The sequence below is a fragment of the Schistocerca cancellata genome, chromosome 8 (genome assembly GCF_023864275.1).
Source record: "Schistocerca cancellata isolate TAMUIC-IGC-003103 chromosome 8, iqSchCanc2.1, whole genome shotgun sequence".
Lineage (NCBI taxonomy): Eukaryota > Metazoa > Arthropoda > Insecta > Orthoptera > Acrididae > Schistocerca > Schistocerca cancellata.
The window spans coordinates 354,073,131-354,099,553 of NC_064633.1; positions in this window are offsets into that span (position 1 = coordinate 354,073,131).

Here is a 26,423-nt window from a genome sequence, read left to right on the forward strand (position 1 = left end):
GCCTACCTGAGTCCAGGAAGCAGCGCATTAGTGCTCTCGGCTAAACCTGGAGGGCCAGTTCATTTGAGTATGATACTGAACAGAAATGTCAACCTGGTAGACGTTGTCGAACGTGAGTTACGTTCTCGTCAATCAGAAAATCGTGCTTTCATCTTCCATACGGGGTGTATTGAAAAAATACGGGTATTTTGTAATTTCGCGTGCTGTATTGATCAAATCTGCGGAACTATCTCTCTGCTGTATTGGTAAACACGGCTGAAAAGTATCTGTGAGGTACCATAACAGATACTTAACAGTGTTGCCAGCTGCCAGAACGATTATGTGTATTTTTGTACTATCGACGTTTATTTATCTTGCATATTATGGATGAGATTTTGGATTGAATTTTGCAATAAAAACATAAGGACGCGGAACGAAGTATTAGAAATGTTAAATGTTGTTTTTGGAAAGTCTGCTGTGAATAAAACACGAGTTTACGTTCAGATCATATACGAATCAGGTTTCTTTCATAATATGCTGATACAAGATCTCCATATATAGCAATCATATACAGCCGCTCGCTCATAGGAAAATTCGTGCCATTCTGGAAAGTTGCACAAGTCACACCAATACCCAAGAAAGGAAATAGGAGTAATCTGCAGCATTACAGATCCATGTCGCTGTCCTTGATTTATAACGAGATTTGGGAAATTATACTGTGATCGAACATTATGAGCTATCTCGAAGGAACCGATTAATTGACAAACAGCCAACACGATTCAGACAATATCGTTCTTATGAAACGCATCTAGCTCTCTATATTCGGGACTGATGACCTCAGCAGTTTGGTCCCACCGAACTAACCTAAAAATTCCAAGTACTCTCTATATTCAATGAATGGTATCAACAGGGGTTCCATATTCTTAGATTTCCAAATGGCTTTTGACACTGCTCCTCGTAGCCGGCCACGGTGGTCTCGCGGTTCTAGGCGCTCAGTCCGGAAGCGCGCGACTGCTACGGTCGCAGCTTCGAATCCTGTCTCGGGCATGGATGTGTATGGTGTCCTTAGGTTAGTTAGGTTTAAGTAGTTCTAAGTTCTAGGCGACTGATGACCACAGATGTTAAGTCCCATAGGGCTCAGAGCCATTTTTGAACTGCTCCTCGCAAGCGACTTCTAATCAGGTAGTGTGCCTACGGAGTATCACCTCACTTGTGCGACTGGATTCGTGATTTCCTGTTAGGAAGGTCACAGTACATAGAAATCGTTGGAAAAATCAACGAGTAAAACGGAAGTGATATCCGGTGTTCTAAAGAAAGTAAGTGTTACAGGCCCTCTGCTGTTCCTGATTGACATAAAGATCTAGGAGGCTGTCTGTGGAGTTCTCTCAGATTATTTGCAGATGATGCTGTCATTCACAGTAATCAGATGATGAAAACAAATTATTTAGACAGAATGTTTTGTATGGTGCGAAAAGTGGAAATTGGATTTAAATAATGGAAATGAGAGATCATCCACGTGAGTACTAAAAGGAATCCCCTGAATTCCGATTACACGATAAAACACACAACTCTAAGGACTGTGCATCCAAGTAAAAACTTAGGGATTCCAGTTACCAATAACTGAAAATGGAACAGTCACATAGATAATGTTGTGGGGAAAGCAAACGGAAGGCTGCAATTAATTGGCAGAGCTACAAGTCTTATAAAGAGACTGCTTACGCTTCACTTGTCATCGAAAAATTCAAAGAAGGGCGGCTCGTTTTGTACGAGGTGTGTTTCTTAAGTAAGGTCCGTTTGAACATAAGTACACAACAAAAGGTTATTTCAAAAAAGTAAATTTATTTTCAGAAAGTACATACTTTATTTTTAGACATAGTTGCCAAGTTTGTTCAAACACATATCATACCTCTCAACCAATTTTAAAATACCCTCTTCATAGAAACTTGCCGCCTGCTCAAAAATGTTCAAATCTGTGTGAAATCTTATCGGACTTAAGTGCTAACGTCATCAGTCCCTAAGCTTTCACACTACTTAATCTAAATTATCCTAAGGACAAACACACACACCCATGCCCGAGGGAGGACTCGAACCACTGCCGGGACCAGCCGCACAGTCCATGACTACAGTTGCCGCCTGCTCTGACAACCAAGAGTACACTGCCGTTTTCACGTGTTACTTGTCATTGTAACGGTTGCCTCTGAGCTGTTGTTTGAGGTGGAGAAAGAGTTGGTAGTCGCTCGGCGCAAGATCAGGACTGTGGGGTGGGTGGTCTAAAACTTTCCAGCAAAAACTGCCCAATAAATCGCGGGTCTGACCTGGTGTGTGAGGTCTTGCATTGTCATGGAGAACGACAATTCCCTTTGTCAGCATGCCGCATCATTTCTTTTCAATCGCACTGCGTAGCTTTCTCAGGGTTTGGCAGTATGCTTTTGCATTGATAGTGATGCCTCGTTGCATGAAATCGACCAACAAAACACCATGCCTATCCCAAAACACCGACATCATAATTTTGCGCTGGGACAGAGTCTGTATGGCCTTCACCTTTACAGGCGAGTGTGTGTGTCTCCATTCCAGGGTTGTTATTCGATTCGGGCGTGATATGCGAAACCCATGATTCATCTCCGATTACGATCTGACTCAAGAAGCCGTCACCTTCTTCGTGATAACGAGTCAAGAACTCCATCGCACATTCAAATCTTTGGTTTTTGTGGTCCTCTTTTAGGAGTTTCGGGAGCCAACGGGAGCACAGTTTCCTAAATTTAAGGCGTTCAGAAAGAATGTTGTAAAGCACTGATCTCGACACGTCAGGAAATTCGTTTGAGAGACCTACTATTGTAAAGCGCCTGTTCTCACGAATCCTCACTTCAACTGAAGCCACCAAATCGTCTGTGCGACTGGAACAGTCCTCATCATGGACGTTGTCACGGCCATCTTTAAATTATCGTACCCACTTACGCACTTTGCTTCCACTCATAACAGTATCACCGTACACTTCGCAAATCTGTCGATAAATTTCTGCAGCAGACCGGTTCCTTGCTGACAAAAACCTTTTCACTGAGCGAACCTCCCACGCGACGGGCGAATTGATAGTCTTAACCATTTTGAAAGTGCAGAACAGAACCGTACAGGTTGGCTACAGAGCTGAAACTGGGCACAGTTGTTCCCGAGGTATGCCGGTACACGACGCACGCACTCGTTGCAGTATGCGCGCGAACTATTAGTGTCTACAACAAAACGAACCTTACTTAAAAAGCACGCCTCATATTATTGCCATACAGGGGAGAGAATGCCACGGATGTGGTCCGTTTATTGCCGGGGCAATCATTAAAACAAAGTTGTTTTTCGTTCCGACATGATCTTCTCAAAAAATTTCAGTCACCAACTTTCTAAACAGAATGTGAAAATATATTGTTGCTGTCCACCTACATGGGGAGGAAAGTTCATCTTATTAGAATAAAATAAATCGGAGCTCGTACGGAAAGACTGAAGTGTTCGTTTTTCCTGCGTGTTTTTCGAGAGTGGACAGGTAGAGAAACAGCTGGAAGATGGTTTGATGAACCCTCAGCCAGGCACTTAATTGTGAATTAAGTGATCATGTAGATGTAGACTTATATACGTGTGGTGTAAGCGTTTCTAAGAAGGCCATGAAGTCGCTGAAGGTGACGAGCGCTCTGGATGCCCCATCACATCATAAACCGACGAGATCGTGGAAAAAAAACGAAAGAAATGCTTACAGGAACGATCGTCATATCGCAACCAGAGAAACAACTTTGTTTCCATCAGGAACCGTTGTGCACAGCGACCGTATATTGTAGGGAAGGTGAGGTACACGGCAGTCAGTCACGATCCCATTAGTTTCTCTTATACTTGCAAATCTAGATCTGCAAGTAGAAGAAAAACCAATGGGATTGCATCTGACTGCTGTGTACCTCTCCTTCCTTACAACCAGAGACGACGCTTATGGTGTCGGCGGAAATTTTCCTGTATGTTTTGGGTATGAAACCTGTGACAGGAACATATGTTCCACAATTGTTCAATTTAGAACAAACGCAGCGGCGAACATAAGCTACGGAGGAGTCACTAGTTGAAGTCGAAAACGGTAAGAAACTACTGGAGCCACATTACAGGTAATGAAAAATGGGTTTGAGGTTAAAACTAGGACAAAATCGTCCCAATAGCAGTACTAAAGATCGCCGGGACCGAAAAAAACTCGACAGGTGCGACCCAATGAGAAGGTTATGCTTCTATTTTAACGGCATAATGCACAATGAATTCTTGCCGCAAACATCGTTTGTGTGAAGTAATCTGAAAAAAAATCGATGTCATTTGTATAGAAACAATTGATGGCTTTACCCCCAAAGTAGATCATTCACTCACACTTCGATGATACTTTGTGAATTTTTGGCGAAAACAGTACTGTAATAATGCGCTAGCTTCTTTATTCGCCAGACGTTCCCCTTATGCGTATCTATCACGAAAAATATAGAAAACTTTGAAAGACCTTCGTTTTGCAACAGTGGAGGATATTAAAAAATATTTCTGAGAGAGCTAAAAGCTATTCCGAAGATTGAGTTAGAGAAGGGATGGAAAAATCACCACCATAAGTGTATTGCAGCTGATTGGGGGCTGTTTTTAAGGCAATAAGATATATGTAGACGAACAAATAAAATTTTTTTTCAGAAAACGGAAATTACAGTTACACTATGTGATGAAAAGTGCCCGGACATCCCCAAAAAATACGTTTTTCATATTAGGTGCATTATGATGCCACCTATTGCGAGGTACTCCATATCAGCGACCTCAGTAGTCATTAGACAACGTGAGAGAGCAGAATGGGGCGCTCCGCGGAGCTCACGGAATTCGAACGTGGTCAGGTGATTGGGTGTCACTTGTGTCACACGTGTATAAGCGAGATTTCCACACTCCTAAGCATCCCTAGGTCCACTGTTTCCGATATGATAATGAAGAGGAGCGTGAAGGGAGGCTTAAAGCACAAAAGCGTACAGGCCGACCTCGTCTGTTGACTGACAAAAACAGTTGAAGAGGGTCGTAACGTGTAATAGGCAGACATCTATCGAGACCGTCACACAGGAATTCCAAACTGCATCAGGATCCACTGCAAGTACTACGACAGTTAGGCGGAAGGTGAGAAAACTTTAATTTCATGGTCGAGCTGCTGCTCATAAGCCACACATCACGCCGGTAAATGCCAAAGACGCCTCGCTTGGTGTTAAGGAGCGTAAACATTGGACGACTGAAAAGTGGAAAAACGTTGTTTGGAGTTACGATTCACGGTACACAATGTGGCGACTCGATGGCTGGATGTAGGTGAAAGTCATCTGCCAGCGTGTGTAGAGCAAACAGTAAAATTCGGAGGCGGTGGTGTTACGGTGTGGTCGTGTTTTTCATGAAGAGGTCTTGCACCCCTTGTTGTTTTGCATGACACTATCACAGCACAGGCCTACATTGATGTTTTAAGCACCTTCTTGCTTCCCACTGTTGACAAGCAATTCGGGGACACCAGGCCTCGCCGACCGACATCAGTACCTCTCCTCAGAGGAGCCCTCCATGAAGAATGGGTTGCCATTCAAGAAGAAACCTTCCAGCTCCTGTTTGAACGCATGACTGTGAGCTGCCATCAAGGCTGACGGTGGGCCAACACCATATTGAATTCCAGCATTATCGACGGAGGGCGCCACGAATTTGTAAGTCATTTTCAGCCAGGTGTCCGGCTCCTTTTGATCACATAGTGTATTTCTTGTTTGCGTATCATATAAAGGGAGCCGAGATGATGTTCACATACCGTTCCTGACATTTTTAGTAACCTGCAATGCTACTAATCACCATGAAATTCTGTAAAATGCCTAAACGTCAGAAATAAGGGAACGGTCAAATAGCAAAGGAGTTATTCTCTCTCCCCTCACTGCGTATATCTTTGTCGCTAAGAACAGAGTATTGATTACTCTGAATAAAATGTTTCAAATGGCTCTGAGCACTATGGGACTTAACATCTATGGTCATCAGTCCCCTTAAACTTAGAACTACGTAAACCTAACTAACCTACTGACAGCATACAACACCCAGCCATCACGAGGCAGAGAAAATCCCTGACCCCGCCGGGAATCGAACCCGGGAACATCTATGGTCATCAGTCCCCTAGAACTTAGAACTACTTAAACCTAACTAACCTACGGACAGCACACAACACCCAGCCATCACGAGGCAAAGAAAATCCCTGACCCCGCCGGGAATCGAACACGGGAACCCGGGCGTGGGAAGCGAGAACGCTACCGCACGACCACGAGATGCGGGCAACTCTGAATAGTAGTACGTAGTATTTTCCTTAGAAAGTAAGTTTAATGCCGTCTGTTTCTGCTGAAGACGCAGTAGTAGGATGCAATAATATTGTAACAGGTTGAAGCGCATTCGTTATCTGGACACAGTGGAGGTTAAGTAGATGAAAAAATCAATTAGTGTGATTTTGCCGTGCGCCCGCGTTTAATTTCGTAAGTCCTGCAGATTTGGAATCTGGCAGCAAGAGCGCGTGGAGCGTTAAGGTCGCCGGTAGAGGGCAGGTCGGAGGAGAAGGTAGTTAAGGGCTACGACGACCTAGATAAAAGGGGAGTGTGACGTGGACGACGAAGAGCGCAAGTGAGACGCGCGTTGTTGTGGCCACGCGTCTGCAGTGGCCCGTTGGCAAGAGTGGTGCCTCTGCTCACAGCGGGTTTGGCGGGGCCGAGTGTTGGTCGCAGCCGCGAACGTTGCTCGTTAAAAGCTACTTCGGCAGGACGCACAGTATTAGGCGTCTCCTCTGCTGTTCAAGTTGCAAGCAGTTTGTGTCCATTGTGGTGCCGGGTTGGAGTTCGGTCTGCCCTTTGCAAGTACTGGACCCGGTGGCGTCTGCTGGATGATACCCGTGGGTTTCCAGCTACTAGTAATCTTTGTTACAATCTTCTCTCGGCGCTCTCTAAGCAAGCGTTTGCCAATGTGGATTTTACGAGAAATCACCGTGAGCATCCGATTAGTGTGCACGTCACTTGGTGTCATATATATATATATATATATATATATATATATATATAACAACGGGCATTTAGGATATGGAGCCACCATGCGACACCAACTGCCCAGCCAAGTCAATATCAATCTCCTTCAAACTGCGATACACCTGTGACTTAGCCGCCGGACGAGGCTGCCGGGCAACACGAGCCCTAGTATTACTAGGCCCGTGTTGCAGAAGAATTCACTTCCGGTGGCCTGATAAGGCGCTCTGGTGCCGAGCTGGCGCACTGCGACCGGAAGTTGCGGTTGTGATAAGCGCTACTGGGGTCCAGCTGCGCCGCAGCACGGAGCGTCATTCGCTATGCGAACGTCGAGGAGTGCGGACGCATAGCTCTGGGTGTTTCGCTGGGCGTTGGCTTGCTACGTTCACTTGTGTTAACGTGCCACGGCAATGCCTCTGCGACGTGCATTTCGTCGTCGCTGGCGGCGCAGCGTTCCTGTGTATCGCAGTTTGAAGGCGATTGATATTGACTTAGCTGGGCAGTTTAACAAACTGCAATTGATTGGAGGTCCAAATGTTTTTCGTGGACTCCATCTGAACTTCACCAGTGATGTACAAGCAGTGTTTGGAGGTAGTACCTGGTTGACACTTGCTGCATATATATATATATATATATATATATATATATATATATATATATATATATATATATATATGTTATTTATGAAGGTTTTGCCTGGTATTACTTGAGTCCAGTTCTGTCAATGTGTGTGGGCTTGTGGCTGTCACTATTCTAAACTGAATTTGGAACCTAAGGATATAGAATGCAGATGTAATTCTTCTGATTTACGAATTGTACTTTATAGGCAGTGAAACTTGTTGAATCTAGCTACCTTATTTCTGAGGCATGTCTAGAGTTACCTGTTGGCTAGTATCACGAGCTCGAGCTGTTTACTAAATTATTTGAATCTTTAAAAAAAATAAAGAAGAGTTTCTGCACTTGGAATATGTTAATTTTTACTAAATAATTAATGATTTGTCTCTGTATTTCAGGATAAACGAATATATCTCTTGCTAACTGTGATCGTGTTGAAAATGCCTGAGTACCATGACTGAAATTTTTAATCTAGGTTACGAGTACTGCGCTAGTGACAACCGCTGTCCTATGTTCGTAGAGAAGGCGGAATTATTGCTACTGGCAATAGCCGATGGTTGTTGTTTGTGACGTAATCATTTTACCATATGTTTTCCTGTTTGTAATCTAAATGTACCCTTTTTACTTCATTTTGTGTTCTTTACAAAAAGGAAGTGTTTTTATATTGTTGCCCATTTGAGGTGTTTGCCATCAGTTGGTTATTGAAATTATATCTTTCCAGTTAATGTTATTCTTGGATGTTTGCTTTGAAAAATAAATTCGTAAGTGCCTTTAGAAAAGTTAATAAATTCATTATGGCTTCGTACCTTTCCACTCAACACCGGCTCCCTATCGCATTTCAGTGATGTCACAATATTCTAAAAAGTCACCAAAAATACATCTACAATGTAAAAGAATGTGTAAGTTAGTTTCCACTTATATGTATGTTAACGAAAATAGTGCACAAAATTCTAAAGTACGTACTCCAGTGCTAGATTTCAACGCTAGATATCAACACTAGTTGACATTTTAGGAAGTAGGCCTAAGGATGTCGTAGAGCGAATCTGACTCGGCTTACAACTGCATAAAGCAAACTGACAGTCTGGATGTAACTAATTTGGCCCGTTCTTGAATTATGTCAGATATACCATCAAACTAAATATTTCCACAGGCGAAGTATTCTCAAACACCACTTTATGGGGAACGAAGATACTGTATCATGTTATTCACTAGAAAGAGTGTATTCATTGTTATTTATTGCCAATTATTGCTCTTGCCAGCTGACAGACCCAGAATTGCTCTGGTATTCGTTTTTACCAGTTTCTACAAGGGCAGAAAAAAATTGCAGCACCAAGTAATGAAATTTCGGCAATACATTTGTCTAGGAAACATATTGAAGTATCACTTCACTGTAAGGTTACAGTTGAATGTAAGCGCAAGGTAAGACACTGCAAATGTGAAACGTGGCTACATTGATAACCGCTGTAACTGCTGGACAGTTGAAAACAAGAATGCACATGTGCACGCATTTTGTTGTGCGAGTGGCAAACGTCAGTTTGTCGGATGAGGGTCCATGCCTATTTTACTTGGTCAGTCAATACAGGGAAGGTTAATGCTGTCTGTGGGTGACACTGGAGTTGTCATCCCATGATGTTCCATAAATGCTCGATTGGAGAGAGAAATGGTGATTGATCAGGCTGAGGCAACATGTCGACACTGTAGAGCATGTTGGATTACAACACTGGTATGAGACCGTTTTCCTGCTATCTGAGAATAGAAGAATAATAGGTCGACCCACCAGATTGATGTACAGATTCGCAGTGAGGGCGCTGGGGTATTCACAAGAGTGTTCCTGCTGTCATACGAAATCAGACCCCTGACCATCTGACCATATCTCCAGGTGCATGACCAGTGTGTCTACCACGCAGACAGCCTGGCTGCAGGCCCTCAACTGGCTTTCTTCTAATCGACACACAGTCATCACTGACACCGACACAGGACCAGATATTGTCAGAAAGCTCAACAGAGCTCCTCCCAGCCCTTCAATGGGCTCTTACTCGACAGCACCGAAGTTGAAAATGGCACTGGTTTGCGATGGGTGGAATGTACGCTACAAGGCCTCTGAGTCGGCACTGTCCTTGAAGTAATCGATTTGTGACACTTCGCTACGTCACAATTGTGCCAACTGCTGCTCAACCTGCTGCTGCTGTTGCAGCATGATGTGCCAGTCATACGCGAAACACGGTGGCCATCCCTCTCGGTAGTACCACGCGACCTTCGGAGACCGGTGTTCTTGCGATAGTTCATTCTCGTGACACCGCCGCCAGCAATCGTGTAGACTGGCTACATTGCTGCCAAGTCTTTCTGCAATTACGCAGAAGAAAAATTCAGCTTCTCATAGCAGAATGTAAAAGCACGGCTGTTTTGCATGTCAGCAGCGTGATTTTCTAAACAGCTCTATGGCAACGCCTCTACATAGTTATGTAGACAGCTATCGTTTCACGTACAGCCTTCTGTGCAACGCAAACGCAGCTGAAAGATGTCTGTCGCTGCCAGTTGTCGGGTAATAAGGTGAATCGACTGTAGGAGTGTCTTAAGGGTGCATAATAAATCTATTAACACTTCATGCATGATTCGGTGTGGTTTTACACGTCCCGTCGTTTATGACGTCATATTTCGTAAATTATAATTGGTATGTGGTTTTTAACCCAACAGCAATTGTTGCTTGATAGTAAGGGATATGTGTATCGAGTTTGGTTCAAATCGGTTCAGCGGTTTTGGAGGAGATGTGGAACATACACGCACACATACATACATCCTGTTTTTTTTTTTTTTTTTTTTTTTTGTAAAATGACTGACTGAAAGCTGATAATTCTTGGAAATAAGTTCACTTTGTTAACAACAAACAACATTAAAGACAGCTTATATTGAAAGCCTAATATCAGAATTTGCGGACTCCTAAACATTGGCCGACAACAGCTTCGTGAATCTACAGCAGACATTGCTCGAAATGCACGCTTCTAGCCCAAAATTACCATTTTTGAAAGGGAAGAGTTGCTTCAGAATATAATTCTATGTATAATATGCGAATGAAATTAAGCAAAGTGGGGTAATTTTCGTGTTGGAATATCAGTTATTGCAGATACTGTTCGAACTGTAAATACATTCAGTTTATGAACAAGACTGTGAACGTGGGCTTTTCATGGCGGGTACCATGTATCTGAACACCTAGGAATTTTAATTGTTCAGACTCCCTAAACCTATGCCGATTCTCTGTGATCAAAATGTCAGTTATAACTGAACTGTTTTATGAAATGTAAAGTAATTTAACATCAGTTTATTCCCCAGAAGCCATGAACATATGTTGTCAACTGTGCTATTAGATACATTGCCAACGTTGCACTCAACATGCTTCGCTACCAATCTAGTTTAATCAGCAAACAGAAATATTTTAGAACGACCTGTCATATGAGAATACATAAATTTTGTGTATAAGAAACAGTAGTGGTCCCCGCCTGACTCCTAAAGACCCCTGTAAACAAGCAAATTTGCTTGTGAAACCCACCCTTGACTATCCACGGACTTGTCAAACAAGCCTGTGAGTATTTTGATAGTATTGAGAGTGGTCACAAACGTACACAAAGCAGTCCTGGCATTGGCTGTGGCAGTATATTTAAAGAAGAAGAAGACACTGGTGTGGAGAATGTCTTAAAATGAGAGAGAGATTTAAGCACGAAAATCTGCTAAATGAAACGTTACTCTCAGAACCCGTTGATTACATCAACTTTCTTCAAACGAACAACTAAACTTTTGATAACCTTACTTTTGAAGTAGACGCTTTTCGTGTATCATGTGTTTTGGCAATAATGAGAATGGCTACAAATGCAGACAAAGCATTTCTAATGTTGACTCCGGCACTGTAAAGAAGAACAAGAACAAGAGCTTTGCCAGTGATTTGTTTAAAATCAGAGAGAAACATACATATGAAAACCTGTTAATCGAAATGCTACACTCAGAACCCTATCATTACATCGACTTTCTGGAGATGGACAGTGAAACTGTCAATAACTTATTTAGAATTACTTCACTCTTACACTGAAAAGGAATACAGAAGTAGGCTAAAATCTATTCTTTCTTTTTGGTCCGCTAATGACTCTTCATTGCTCTTGTGAGGCAAATTGAGGAGCTAGTTGACTGAGACGTACCGGCACCGGACTCGTAAACTGACGAAACGGTCGGGAGAGCGGTGTGCTGACCACATGCCCCTCTATATCCGCATCATCCAGTGAAGCCTGTGGACAGAGAATGAGATGGCGGCCGGTCGGTACCGTTGGGCTTCCAACTTAGCTTAGTTTTTTTAATGACTGTTCATAACAATAACTGTTCATAACAATACGATAACGTGTGAACACATAATCCACTTAGTCTTTAGAAGAACTCGAGAACTTCTATTTCTTTTATTTCACTGCACTACCGCTTGTATGTCCTGCGCAAGATATTGATTTTGTTTGTAATCTCTTCTTGCATAATATACGGCTTGGAAAAATGTGAGATGTCTACTAGTTTGCTAACTGTCAGCGTTATTTTGTTTTTATCCTTGATTGTAGATTCCATAGCTATGGAATTCATCATGCAGTGAGAAAAATTGTAATAAAACAGTTTTTCGCTATCCATACACAGCGAAACATCGATACAAACAACATCTGCCATCTTGTCAAACTTCCTGTCAATCAAAATTTCTTGCAAACATGTCAGAAACGATCGTTACTTGACAAACACGTCAAACAGCAATGTACACGGTCCAGTATTTGGTAAGGATAGTTAAGTTTGAGAAAACGTTTGATCATTTACAGGGACCTTTAGGCATCACCTCGTTTAACTGTGTGCTAATCAGACTCAACGTCATAGCCGTTCTCATTATTGTGAAGAATGTCGTGATGTGGGTGTGTGCCCATTTCCCTATAGGGGAGAGTTGGGGGTGCTTCTATAGGAACCACTCTTCCTTACGTAGGCAATGGCATTACAGTCCCTTAAACTGTTTTCATTTTAGAGCTTGCGGCTTGTTTCTTCTTGAATGGCCCTAATATAGGGGCGGCCAGGATTTCCGCTCACAGGCCGCGGTGGGCTCCAGTGGCAAAGGCTCAGCTTTGTTGCACTTTCCGCCTTCCCCCCCCCCGCCCCCCCCCCCAAATCACTAACACGCCCTGCTGTCTGAGTGCGAGGACGTGTATGGAAATAACATCACTCTGCATACGACTTGGTTTGATATTTAACATTTCTCAGCAACACAGATCACAAATAAAGCAAATTTTCAATATTGTTTAGTTATTTTTAGCGTACTGAAGATATAATAGAATTTTCATCACATACCAACTATCGGCATACAGACAGACGCCGAAATTTTCACATGTTTCGTCTTCACGTTGCCTCGTAATCGTGAGTTATTTATTTTCATAATCGAAAAAAGATATTTCACAGAAACATGTCGATCGAAATATTGTAACACATTTTGCAACCTCATGGGATTGGAAACGCAGCTTGAGGACAGCAATGTAGAGGTTCTGGACAGTTTTAACCCAAAAAGCTTTGGTCATTAAAACTGGAATTTTCCTGCACACGTGTTGCTCGACGTGTCTTATTTCCTCGATTCTCCTCTTTTACTCCTTTCTCTACTTGGCTTTCAGCTTATCTTTGCCGGCCGATGTGGCCGAGCGGTTCTAGGCCCTTCAGTCTGGATTCGCCCGACCGCTACGGTCGCAGGTTCGAATCTTGCCTCGGACATGGGTGTGTGTGACGTCCGTAGGTTAGTTAGGTTTAAGTTGTTCTAAGTTCTAGGGGACTGATGACCTCAGATATTAAGTCCCATAGTTCTCAGAGCCATTTGTACCATTTTTCCCTGCAGATCAGTCACTTACTTCAGCACATGCACAGGGACGCTTTCAACTGAAACAGCAAACGACGTCTGAAAATCATATGAGGTTGAGAGTGTCCTCAAAACCTTTGTAAAACAATCCCTGTAATTCTTTCAAGGCAACAATAAATTCTCCGAACTTCACGTTCTTTTTAAAGTCAGTGAGCTTAGGAAACTGGATTGTCTTCGTCTGAATGTGCCCCTTCTACATACTGATTTTTTTAAAAATATCCATATCAACTCAGAAAAAATAAACGTTACAGTGTCTTACTGTGGACAGTGTGCAAAAGACGAAGCCAGCAGTCAATTATGGATGTTTTAATTTTCCTTCCTGTCGCCTGATTAAAAAAATAGAAAAACTATTATACGAAGTGTCCGTACTCTTCGTTCAGTTTAGTTGTTGCAACTGACATTGGGCTAACGCGTACGAAATCGGAAATTTTACTCTTCGTACCGCCAATTTTTTCAATTTCTCCATGCCTACTATTTTACTACAAAGTGCTTCTTAATGTACAGGACAACGGATCCCGTCTGCCTATCGCTGTAATGTTTTTGCACTTCCTTTGTCAACTAAATCCTTAAATTCTTTCTGTATGCTATTATAATGCTGTTTCATAGCAAAAGTGTAGCACCCGTTGCTGATTCGAAATGAGTATTTTTGTCCCTCTGTTCTGTCATTCCCATTAGTTTTAAAGGATTATGACAACAGATCGCTATGTTCTTGTTGTGGTCATCAGTCTTGAGACTAGTTTGATGCAGCTCTTCATGCTACTCTATCCTGTGCAAGATTCTTCATCTCCCAGTACCTACTGCAACCTACATCCTGAATCTGCTTGGTGTATTCATCTCTTGGTCTACGATTTTTGCCCACCACGCTGCCCTCCAATACTAAATTGGTGATCTCTTGATGCCTCAGAACATATCCTACCAACCGATCCCTTTTTCTAGTCAAGTTGTGCCACAAACTTCCCTTCTCCTCAATCCTATTTAATACCACCTCATTAGTTATGTGATCTACCCATTTAATCTCTTCAGCATTCTTCTGTAACACCACATTTCAAAACCTTCTATTCTCTTCTTTTCTAAACTATTTATCTTCCATGTTTCACTTACATACATGGCTACACTCCATACAAATACTTTCAGAAACGACTTCCTGACACTTAAGTCTATACTTGATGTTAACAAATTTCTTTTCTTCAGAAACGCTTTCCTTGCCATTGCCAGTCTACACTTTATATCCTCTCTACTTCGACCATCATCAGTTATTTTGCTCCCCAAATAGCAAAAATCCTTTACTACATTAAGTGTCTCATTTCCTAATCTAATTCCCTCAGCATCGCCCGACTTAATTCGACTACATTCCATTATCCTCGTTTTGCTTTTGTTGATGTTCATCTTATACCCTCCTTTCAAGACACTGTCCATTCCGTTCAACTGCTCTTCCAAGTCCTTTGCTGTCTCTGGCAGAATTACAATGTCATCGGCGAACCTCAAAGTTTTTATTTCTTCTCCATGGATTTTTTTTGTTTCCTTCACTGCTTGCTCAGTATACAGATTGAATAACATCGGGGAGAGGCTAAAACCCTGTCTCACTCCCTTCCCAAGCACTGCTTCCCTTTCATGTCCTTCGACTCTTGTAACTGCCATCTGGTTTCTGTACAAACTGTAACTGTATTTTACCCCTGCCATTTTCAGAATTTGAAAGAGAGTATTCCAGTCAACATTGTCAAAAGTTGTCTCTAAGTCTACACATACTAGAAATGTAGGTATGCCTTTCCTTAATCTATATTCTAAGATAAGTCGCAGGGTCGGTACTGCATCACGTATTTCAACATTCTACGGAATCCAAACATATTCTCCGAGGTCGGCCTCTACTAGTTTATCCATTCGTCTGTAAAGAATTCGCGTTAGTATTTTTCAGCCGTGACTTATTAAACTGAGAGTTGGGTCATTTTCACATCTGTCAACACCTGCTTTCTTTGGGATTGGAATTATTATATTTTTCTTGAAGTCTGAGGGTATTTCACCTGTCGCTACAATGCCTCTTTTTGTGCAAACAGCCAATGGAAATGTGAACAGCCTTCATATCACGAATAAATAGCAAAGGGTAACTAGCACTGACACCACGATTATGCCGAACTTAGAAAGTTGTGTCGACCGAAAAATGCGGTACCGCAGTGGTGAATGAAATGTCTTACTGTTTCGGGTACTCCCAAGGATGCCCTAGCAAAGCCGAGTGACAGGTTGGGCCTTGACCCGCACCGGCCCGCACAAGCTGCACGAGTGAAGTTTGGCACGCCGTGGCCCTAACAGATCTATAGTTTTCTGTTACTTTCTTCATTCTGTTATTCTGTTTAATAACAAGCGCGCATGAGCTGTCAAGCAAATTGTACGTACCTCCCTGTTTTTATCTACCCTCGCTGCGATGCTGCACATAAGGAGTACTTTGTTGTTGCCCGAACTCCGAACTGCAGAAAATCGCTTTACCCTTATTTTTACAGCGCTTAGCGGCCGCCACTCGATGACGAGGGACGTGCGTCCCACTTGCGGCCGGCCGGCTGTGCGGGCAGTCGCAGCGCAGCCCCTACCGCAGTGGCACGCTCGGCTGCGGCGCGGCGCGGCGCGTTCTGCTGGCGGGCCCTCAGAGCCGATTACGCCCGCCGGAGCGGAACCTCGCCGCTGCGCAGTGTGCGCGGCTCGCGCTGGCGCTGCGCGCGGATTACGCCCGCACAAAGGCCGGCAGACAACAAATCGCATAACGCGGCCGTATTGTCACGCTGATTCGAAATAAGTACTCGCGCAAACAGCGCGCTCATCCCAGGACAAACACGGCGCCGATGAGCTCGCTCCCCGCGCCGCTACAAAAGGAGCGCGGATTATTCCATTGTGGACGCTGCTGCTCTCTCGTTTAACTGCAAATAATCTCCATTGATATTCATTATTTTCTAATTGTCCTCACAATCCGACCTAAATTATTCCATAACTCGGTTAAAGGACCCAAACTGGTGGAACTGTTCGAAAATAAGTTGTCCCCGCTTCAAACGAAGCGGCAGAGCGGTCGCGTTTGAGTACGCCACCCCGCGCAATCAGCCTCGATATCGGCATGGTGTTTGCATAATATATGGCGGCGACGGACTATACTTTACAGACCGGAATGAAACAATAAATTTATAATTTGTCGTACGCACTGTAAAAACAACTTCATTTGTCATGTTTTTCCATCTTCGTTTAATTTTACATACGTTTCTGACTCTGACCTACTATCTGTGCCACATTTATTTTTCGCACCACTCTACAAACGAAAATTTACAGCAAACTGAAGATCACAATCTTATTCGCCAAGATAGTCACAAGCATTAATAAGCATCTGCCGTGATTGAGGAAGATAAGCCTTGCAGATTAACGACGAGGACCGCTGTAACGACCAGCCTGGATATGGTTTTTAGACAGTTTTCCACGTCCAACGAAGTGAATGCTGGGCCGGTCCCCAAGTGCCGCCTCGTTGCACCAATCGCGGACATTTAGAGCACATTCTAACACTTCCAGATGGGATGACAGTAGACGCAGTCATATGGAATACACAAATTTCTTCCCAAGTCGGAAGGGGAGCTCAAAGGAAAGAGACGGAATAACACCAGGACAAAAAGGGACTGAAGATCTCATCCTTCTTTACTTTCAGGGATTAGGCTTAATATCTGCTCCGTCTGCCTAGGTCACCCTAAATCAACCCGCCTCTTAATGTGTCTTCCAAGTCTTGGATTTCCAGGTGATACATGTTTCATGGCTTTCAGCGATATAACTGGTATGTCATTCTTTCCTTAGAGTCATTTCAAATATATCTCTATCTATCTATTACTTTGTTTATCAGTATTAAGGTACAGTGGAGATTAAATTTGCATTACTTTCCTCAATATAGTGAGATTCAACTGTAAACGTCTACTCGGAATTACTAATGAGCTACGCATGTGCTTGTATAGCTTAACACGTATTGCGTAAACTTTCAAGACACAATACTGAATGCTTCTTCGGACAACTATTTATTTCACACCAGCAATCTTCATCTCCCATCCCCCATTTCTTCCAAGAATCGTACTCTTACGTATTTTCCGAACCACGTGTCGTACACTGATACAATTTTGCAGGTACATTCTCTGGTATATGTGCAGATTTTCACACTGTCTACAAAATGTGTTGCGTATAAATTTAATGGTAAAGAAATAATAAACTGAAACGTCAAGCCGGATGCTGAATTTTCGCTGCATGAACAACGAAAATTCACAATGCGGTAAACTTGTTTCCATTCTATATTACCTGGAGGTTCGGTAAAACAAAGGTTCGCAGAAGTTTGAAATTATGTGTAAATTTGGTGTGAAGTGCTCTCATTACGAACACTGGAGAAATCTGATCTGGATAATACAGCGCTGTGAAACATGCTGACTCGACGCATACACACAGTTTCCTACGGTAGTATTTTTATTACTGCGTTAAACTTTTAACATACACTTAATGAGCAGATTATGACACTCTTTTAAGTTTTTAAATGTTCAAATTTTTGTTGACACTGTAAGCCACTATAAAGGTAACCTGCAACTTCCATAGTGCACCGTCACCAAGTTAGGCGTTTAGTAATACAGACAGTTGTGAAGCCTATTCATAACAGAAATGCATTACATCTAGCCGCAACAAATTGACCAATTTTTTTTTTTTTAGATTGACCTCGCTGAAAGTGGTGTTAGTGACCATGGGCTGGTAGTAACGACAATGATTGCCAAAGTACAAACGACAACCAATATGAGTAGGAACATAATATATTCAATGAACTAGATAAATAGCCGGTAGTATTCTAATATCTCAACGACGAACTCGAAATATTTATCTAAATGCAGAAGCATGTAGACAAAATACGTCTCAAGTTCCGAAAAAACAGTTTACCAGGCAATTTATAGAAATTTGCCTCGAATAAAGTATCATAATGGGAGAAACCCTCCTTTGTGTATCGCCCCTGCAAAAAATGGGTGTAAAACAATGAATAGGACGATTGATGAGAGACATTAAAACGGAACTTTATGAAACGTTCAAGGGTCGCTGTAACAGAATCTGATAATGGTCTCACTCGAAACACAAAATAATTCTCTTGTTAGTTATCGTACGATTAACCTTGAGTTTGCTATAAAGTCCGTTCCTGTGTAATCTTTGGAAATTCGTTAAAATGTAGCTTTGAATAACATATTTTTATCGATATTCCACCGCATCAGATTCAGTCCTCAACAGGCCAAAGAAATTATATGGTTTTATTTATTTGGCCTTCATAGGTTTATAATTTAGCCAACATAATAAAGAATCTACATACCGCTGTTTCTTATATTTTCTTTTGTTATAGAGTCACAGCCATTTTAGATTCATGTATTTCCACAAATAATGAGCAAATATTATTACAAATAAACAATTGAAATTATATAACCTGTATATTATTACTGTAGTATTGTGATTGTTAGTTGCAAAGCTGTGCAATTGTCAGATTGCAAGCCTGCTACTTTCTTTCGTAATGAAGGCTTTAATAAAAAGCCAGAGGTTATGTTAATCAGAACACAGGAAGGAGTAGTGATCTAAATAACAGATTTAGTCATTCTTAACATCACAAGTAAAAAAAGTGCCTAAAGAAACATCACATAAACATTTATATTTGACAAACGCTTTCACTAATATGGGATCTGTGGTGGACATAGTGATCATCTGGGGATGGACACACGACACTAACCAGGACACCAATCGCTTTATCTGACTTTATACACTTGAATCCGGAATGTGGCACAAACTACGCCACCATCAAGCATCTATACTATTCAAAAAAGAAAAGTAGGGTTCGGAAGAACAGGGTGCTGAGAAACATACATTGGCGCACTATGTCGTAGCAGCGAATACTTCACCCTTCTGATGATCAGGGCGGCACACCACGATGCGTTCGGCGACTGAAGTCAAGGACGGCGGCAATCTGTTGTTAATGGCGCGCGCCCGGAAAATGCAAGTACGCGGTCTCGCGTTTGGCTAACGCGGAAGGCAGGTACTTCCATATGTACCTCTGAAAGCCCGGTGGATTGCAGTGAGCAGGTGGACCCATTTGCTGGTCTGCCTCACCAATTTCACTCCGTCCCACGACTATGAGTGAAGGAATATGTCAAATGTTTAGACGGCCGACTCAAGACAAATAAGTACAATAGGAAGGTGGAAGAAGTAGAGGGTTTATACACGGGAGATGAAATTGAAGGTAATATTGTAGACAGAGAAGAGGAAATTAGGATGGATAGGGGGGATATATTATACTGCGAGAAGAATTTGTTACAGCACTGAAGATTTTAGTAGAAACAAGATCCCTGGTTTAGAAGAAATTCCAACAGGAGTATTGAGATCCTTGGGCGAGCCATCTGCGACATAATTATTTCATCTGGTGTCCAAAGTACATGAAACAGACGAAATATCCTCAAACATCAGGAAAAAATGTAGTAATTTCGAACCCTAAGAAGTCAGATGCAGGCAGAGGTGAACACTACCAAACTATTAGTTTAATAAATCCTGTTTGCAAAACACTGACAAGACTTATTTACAAAAGAATAGAAAAATTGCTAGGTCGACCTTGGGGAAGATCAGTTTGGGTCCGGGGAAATGTAGGAACGTGTGAGACAGTACTGACCATTAGACTTACATTGGAAGTTGAAGAAAGGCAAACCTTAGTTAACAGCATCTCGAAATTTAAAAAAGCTTCTGAGAATGTTGTTTGTACAAAATTTTTTTTTATTTTCGAAGGTAGGTGGGATAAAATATAGGAAACGTAAGGTTACTTCCTACGTCTGCAGAAACACGATGCCAGTTATACGAATCGAAGGACATCAATGGGATGCTGCGGCTGCGAAAAGAGTGAGACAGGGTTGTAGCGAATTTATCTCCGACGTTATTTAGTTTGTACTTTGAGCAAAGTGTGAAGGAAATCTAGGATAATTTGGAGACAAAAACTTTGCGACTTGACCATGACATTCTAATACTGTCACATATGGCTAATGAAGTGGAAGAGTAGTGGAACGGAATTGATAATATCTTGAAAAGAATTTGTAGGAGGAAACTCAGCGAAAGTAAAACAGGAGTAGCCCAATAGAGTCGAATTAAATCAGGCGATACGGGGGAAACTAGATTAGGAAATGAGACACTAGAAGTAGTAGATGAGTTTTGTCATTTGGACAGCAAAGTAACTCGTGGTAACCAATATAGACATGACAGCTTACACTACACTCGTTCGTCCTCTGTTAGAATATTGCTGCGCGGTGTGGGATCCTTACCAGGTGGGATTGACGGAGGACATCGAAAGGGTGCAAAAAAGGGCAGTTCGTTTTGTATTATCACGTAGTAGGGGAGAGTGTGTGGCAGATATGATACGCGAATTGGGATGGAAGTCATTACAGCAAAGACGTTTTTCGTCGCGGCGAGATCTATTTACGAAATTTCAGTCACCAACTTTCTCTTCCGAATTCGAAAATATTTTGTTGAGCCCAACCTACATAGGTAGGAATGATCATCAAAATAAAATAAGAGAAATCAGAGGTCGAACAGAAAGGTTTAGGTGTTCGTTTTTCCCGCGTGCTGTTCGGGAGTGGAATGGTAGAGAGATAGTATGATTGTGGTTCGACGAACCCTCTGCCAAGCACTTAAATGTGAATTGCAGAGTAGTCATGTAGATGTAGATGTAGACATGAAATGAATACTGATAATAGAATGAAATACATCGTTACGTTAGCTCTCTCCATAGCCAGGCGGATTTATCTTTGCGCGAAGTTCTTGATAAATATGAGGTAAAAGACTGTTAATTTCGTGGCGTATTCAATGTAATACGTAATAGAAATTCCGATACTGTCTTGTATCTTGTTCAGTCTCGGTAGTTTTCACACACTTTCAATGTGTAGGGTGTATAATTCAATATTTCACACTGCGACGGCTGACTACGGCGACTGAATGCAAAAGTTAATATTTCGTTGTATTATATTTTGTCTGTATTTGTCGTGGTTTTCCGAACGAGGAGTGCTAGATGCAGTTGTACATGCTATTCTATACGCTGCAAACTTCTTCAATACCAGTATCTACATAAGCTTTAACTTGCTTACTCTGTTTAGACTGAAGACCGCAACAACTCTTACGAATAATCCTGTATTTCTGATGTTTACATTTGCAGACACCGATGTCCACGTACTTCAGTACCACGCAACAGTCTGTCAAAAGTCGGACTTTGGAATTTGTAACCATATTGTAAAACACGCAAGCTACAGAAGACTCTTATTCTATGGTATCCACGGGGAACTACTGACTTAACTGCCTGGGACAATGTCCTCAAGGGATGACGATAAAACGGTAAAGATTCACAGTAGTTTGGATTAAAGAAATTGCAACACTTGGTGCTAAAAATTAATTCAGAAACTTCGGTATTTAATAAGTGTATAAATTTGCATTTCAATTTCATGTGATATGAGAGCAGCCGGTAAATGATACATAGATCATGATGATATACATACATATATTAAGACGGGCTACGTTTGATATTGCAGTGCCTGTGTTATTTCGATTTACGATGCATAGTTCCTTCTGATTAGTGCCGTTACGAAATACTTGAAACGTCCACGCAGCTGCAAATTTGGAGAATCATCGGCTGTATAATGGAATGACGACAGTGACAATTTGTGCCGGACTGGTGATCGATGCAGAATTTCCCGCTTATCGCGAGCGGTTGCTCGACTCACAGCCAAACTCAAACTTTCGGACATTCATTCCATTTTCAATCTCCAGGGCTGATTGTTAAGACATTAAAGAAAGTTAATTCGCAAGCAACACCCATTCCATTCCAGAAGACCTATCGCTTCAAAGTACAAGATGGAGCACGACTAAAGAATTCTGGTTTAAATGTTCACACGTTTTATGATAGCTCTAAAGGGTTGCCGCCGCCGAAACACAGTCATAGTTACGCTCAGGTAACAATAAATGTTCTGCAACCTTCATATTAGCGCTTGAAAGAATCTCCCTCTCACCTTCAGCTTCTCATATATTTAAGAAATAATTGAGCGTGATTTGCACATGTTGACCAAACAGTGATTTCCCGTGCAACATCTTATAACAGTTGGATAGTATAAGCACACTATGCCTCTTCTACTGTGTGTATTTAAGGTGAGAGACTTCCTTTTTTGTGTCTGCATCATTCATTCGAGTATAGCCTATCACCTAGATATGGTATTTCAACATTTTCAAAGCCATCTTTATCATTTTCTACTTAGTCTAAGAGAAGTGATCTTTTGATTATGTGTTTCATTTTAATCCTGATTTTCCCTGTCCTGCATTAAAGCCATTCTGTTTGTTTGGCAGTGGTCAAAGGCGAATTTCCGCTCTCTCCATGCTTTTAAACGGAGACCTGAAATGTTGGAACGCACAGGACAATAACAGTGTGGCTGAGGGCTGAGGGCAAGCGGGAGGGGGGGGGGGGTCGAAGAACAAGGAGGGAGATGGTATTAAATAACACCAACACACTTTGTCTTGGCATACATCACTGGGGGCTCGTAGGTCGAATGACATTGCCTGCTGAATTCGTGGACATGTGTTGTTTCCACCGGTTGTTGGAATTTTGTGGTAGAAATTTCGAGAAGTTTCTGCGTTAAAACAGACGAACACTGAATCCAGTGAGCGCGCTTTTGACGCGAGCCGTTTGGGGAGTTGTGTGAAGCGAGAGGCGTGATTGGCCGGAATGTGCACCAAAAAGTGCGTCCTCTCGCATGTGCACAGGAGCAAACATGGTAGTTGAAGATGGGACGAGCTACGGGCTGGACACGTTGGGGATGCTGTTAGCCGGTGGGGACACACTGTGCAGCTGTACTACGAGGTAGTGATGGTGAGACGCAAAGCAGTTGCTTGCTGGTGTGCCTTTAGTTAGCTCGTTATCAAATCTGGTTAGTAGTCCCAGTTCTTTGTGCCAAAGTCTTTCCGAATTCATGAAGTCTTTGTCACGTGCGCCGCAAGTTAAGTCCTTTACACGGCTCTCTTGTAACCTGAACAATGTATTCGTTCTCTTGTTTTAATGACGGTGATTAGCGTCCTTTTTTTCGTCTTCTCCGTTACAAATCGGTTAACGGAGTTTCCAATTTATCAGCACCGCTAATTTCTGTGAATGATTAATAACAACTTTCCCTCTTGCTCTTTGCCCTAAGAAATGTGTATCTCTGTTGCAGTATGTTGAATCACTCAGACGTTTAGAAAACCCTTTCCGCCGGCCGGGGTGGCCGAGCGGTTCTAGGCGCTACAGTCTGGAACCGCGAGGCCGCTACGGCCGCAGGTTCGAATCCTGCCTCAGGAATGGATGTGTGTGATGTCCCTAGGTTAGTTAGGTTTAAGTTGTTCTAAGTTGGACTGATGACCTCAGAAGTTAAGTGCCGTAGTGCTCAGAGCCATTTGAACCAAAACCCTTTCTCTTGTTCCCATAGAGACGTCTCTCCCCCCTTCCCATACTGAGTACTTCCTCTGCGTTTCGTAACGGGTAGTAGCACTTATGAACATTATTCGTTAGGCAATTTGAATTCATCCGCGTAAAAAGTCATACATCCAAAGGTTTATATCCAGTCTCTTACTTCAAGCTTCCCAGGTCATTTTCAGATGCATCAGGCACTGGATTAAAATATGTGTGACGTACGGCTAAAAATTGAGTTCATGTCCATAGGGCCGTACTGTGCTGCTTGTCTTCATTGCGTCTGGATAAGGACATTCTTTTATTTCTTTTTAGAGAAGAAGTTACTCTTACTTAAACTAACCACAGAGTGGGCCTTGCATTTATCGGGTACGACACTTTCATCAGTGGATGCGATAAAAAGAGATTAGTAATTAAAAGCAATGTGCAGTAATCCCTATTTTGATCTGAAACACAAATCAAGATCACTAATTTACCAACAGATCACTCCGCGATATCACACATAAAAACACAGCTGGCACCTTATAGAGGATATTACTTAATATACCTTTACAAGGCTGTCAGTCTACGACTGATTTTAGGACAATTCTATATTCTTCCCACCTGTCCTTCATTTGTGTAAGTAGTTTGATTATAATCAGAGAGATTAACGAGAGGCCGAGATTGATTATGTCAACAAATACTACAGAAATCTGATGCCTGGGTCAGGACCTGGACGGGAAGCTGTAAGGTGTGCCCATCACAGTCAGAACAGGCAGCACTAAGAAGGAAGTCATTACAATGGTCCATTGAATTAAATTACTTTAATTACATCCACCCATTTAATTGCGAATAATGCGCTACATCTCAGCGGAAGAGAGAAAAATAATGTGGAATTGTGGAAGCTTTGTACGGCTTTAAGTCACAGTAATGATGAGTAGGAGAGTCGAAGTGGGTTGCGGCATGCGTGCCGCAGGAGAGGGTGACAGCTGCCATTGTCGTTAACGAGTGTAGCAGCGGGAAAAATGTAATAAAAAAGACAGCAACGTGCGGACGAAAAGGACTGACTGCCGAAGTCACGTCCGCTAGCAGCGACAGGTGTCTCGTTAAGCGGGAAGCCGGTCGCCCCTAGAACTAGCGAGAGCCTGCATTGGACATCAGCGCTGACCTCAGACGAGCGTCCTAGCGCTATTCTACTAACATTACGTGCTAACATGAAGTTCGTAGCTCTGAACACTATTTTCAGAGTATGGAACAAAAATTTTCATTTTTTCTCTTGAAGAAGTAAGGAATTGTAGATACACACTGCAGCTACGAGGTGGCTTCTAGAAAACATTATCATCCACTAGGTATTAGACCCCTTGGTCTTTTAAACTGTCGCTGAGTTCTCCTGCCATCCTTTCTTTCGCCGACGTTGCGATATTACACCGTTAGGGTGATAGTACACCAGATATTTTGTGAGTCTCCTCGAGATCATTCGCTACAAAGGTTTTCTCCCATTGTTTTGGCAGTTTTTCAACACATTTTGTTTCTTTTTGTGGCCCCATTTGATGTAACCAGCTGTTCGTCTCGAGAATTTCATTTCACAAGCTGTTAGTTATTCCTCATCTTTTGCCTGTATTGGTCAAGCTTCACTGTTAAAGCACAGTACTGGAATTGCTAAGGTCGTATAATGACGTATTCTGACGTGTTTCTAGACTAGGGAATGTTTCATTACATTATTCGTGTTTCCCATTTTCTTTGTATACCTCGTGGCTCTCTCAGCTAGGTCTTTTTCTTCCTGGAAGGATAGTTTATAGCCTTATGTGAACGTGTTCACTCTTTCTACTATTTCAGTTTTCAGATGTTACTATGTATTGCGTCTTTTTAGTTTTTCGGTGTTGGTGAGGCTTGGTGTATTTCTCAGATTTAGTCTGCGAACTGCGTACGGAGCACTGCAGTTCACCCTCTGAAGATGCCCAAGAGATTAATCACCTGGAACCGAGTGTCACAAAGGCGGATTAATCGGAAAAACCATCCTAAATCCACAAGATAGGGTCTGTTTCCCAGATTATAGTTGGCTATCAAAAGAGTCTCTCCCTAAATTCAGAGGGGCCGAAAAAATCTCCAAAGCTGATCCAGAAGCTATATAGTGGCAGCTCCATCACTGGACTTAATTTCTACTGGCCAGTAACCGTCTATCAAGTCTTGACTGGGAGACAATAAGAGTCACTTCTAAAAATAAGCTATCCCTTATTATGGTAGGAGAATTAACTTATATTGAATGCTGCATTGTGCATGAGAGTGACACAAATACATGACACTTTTTTACTAACACAATTGTCAAGTCTCTTTAAACAAGAGGCGGAAAGCTCTACCAACTGTTCATTTCCTCGAGGATAGAAATCTGCCTTTCGAAAACTGCTATGTGAACGTCCTCACCGTCGGGAGA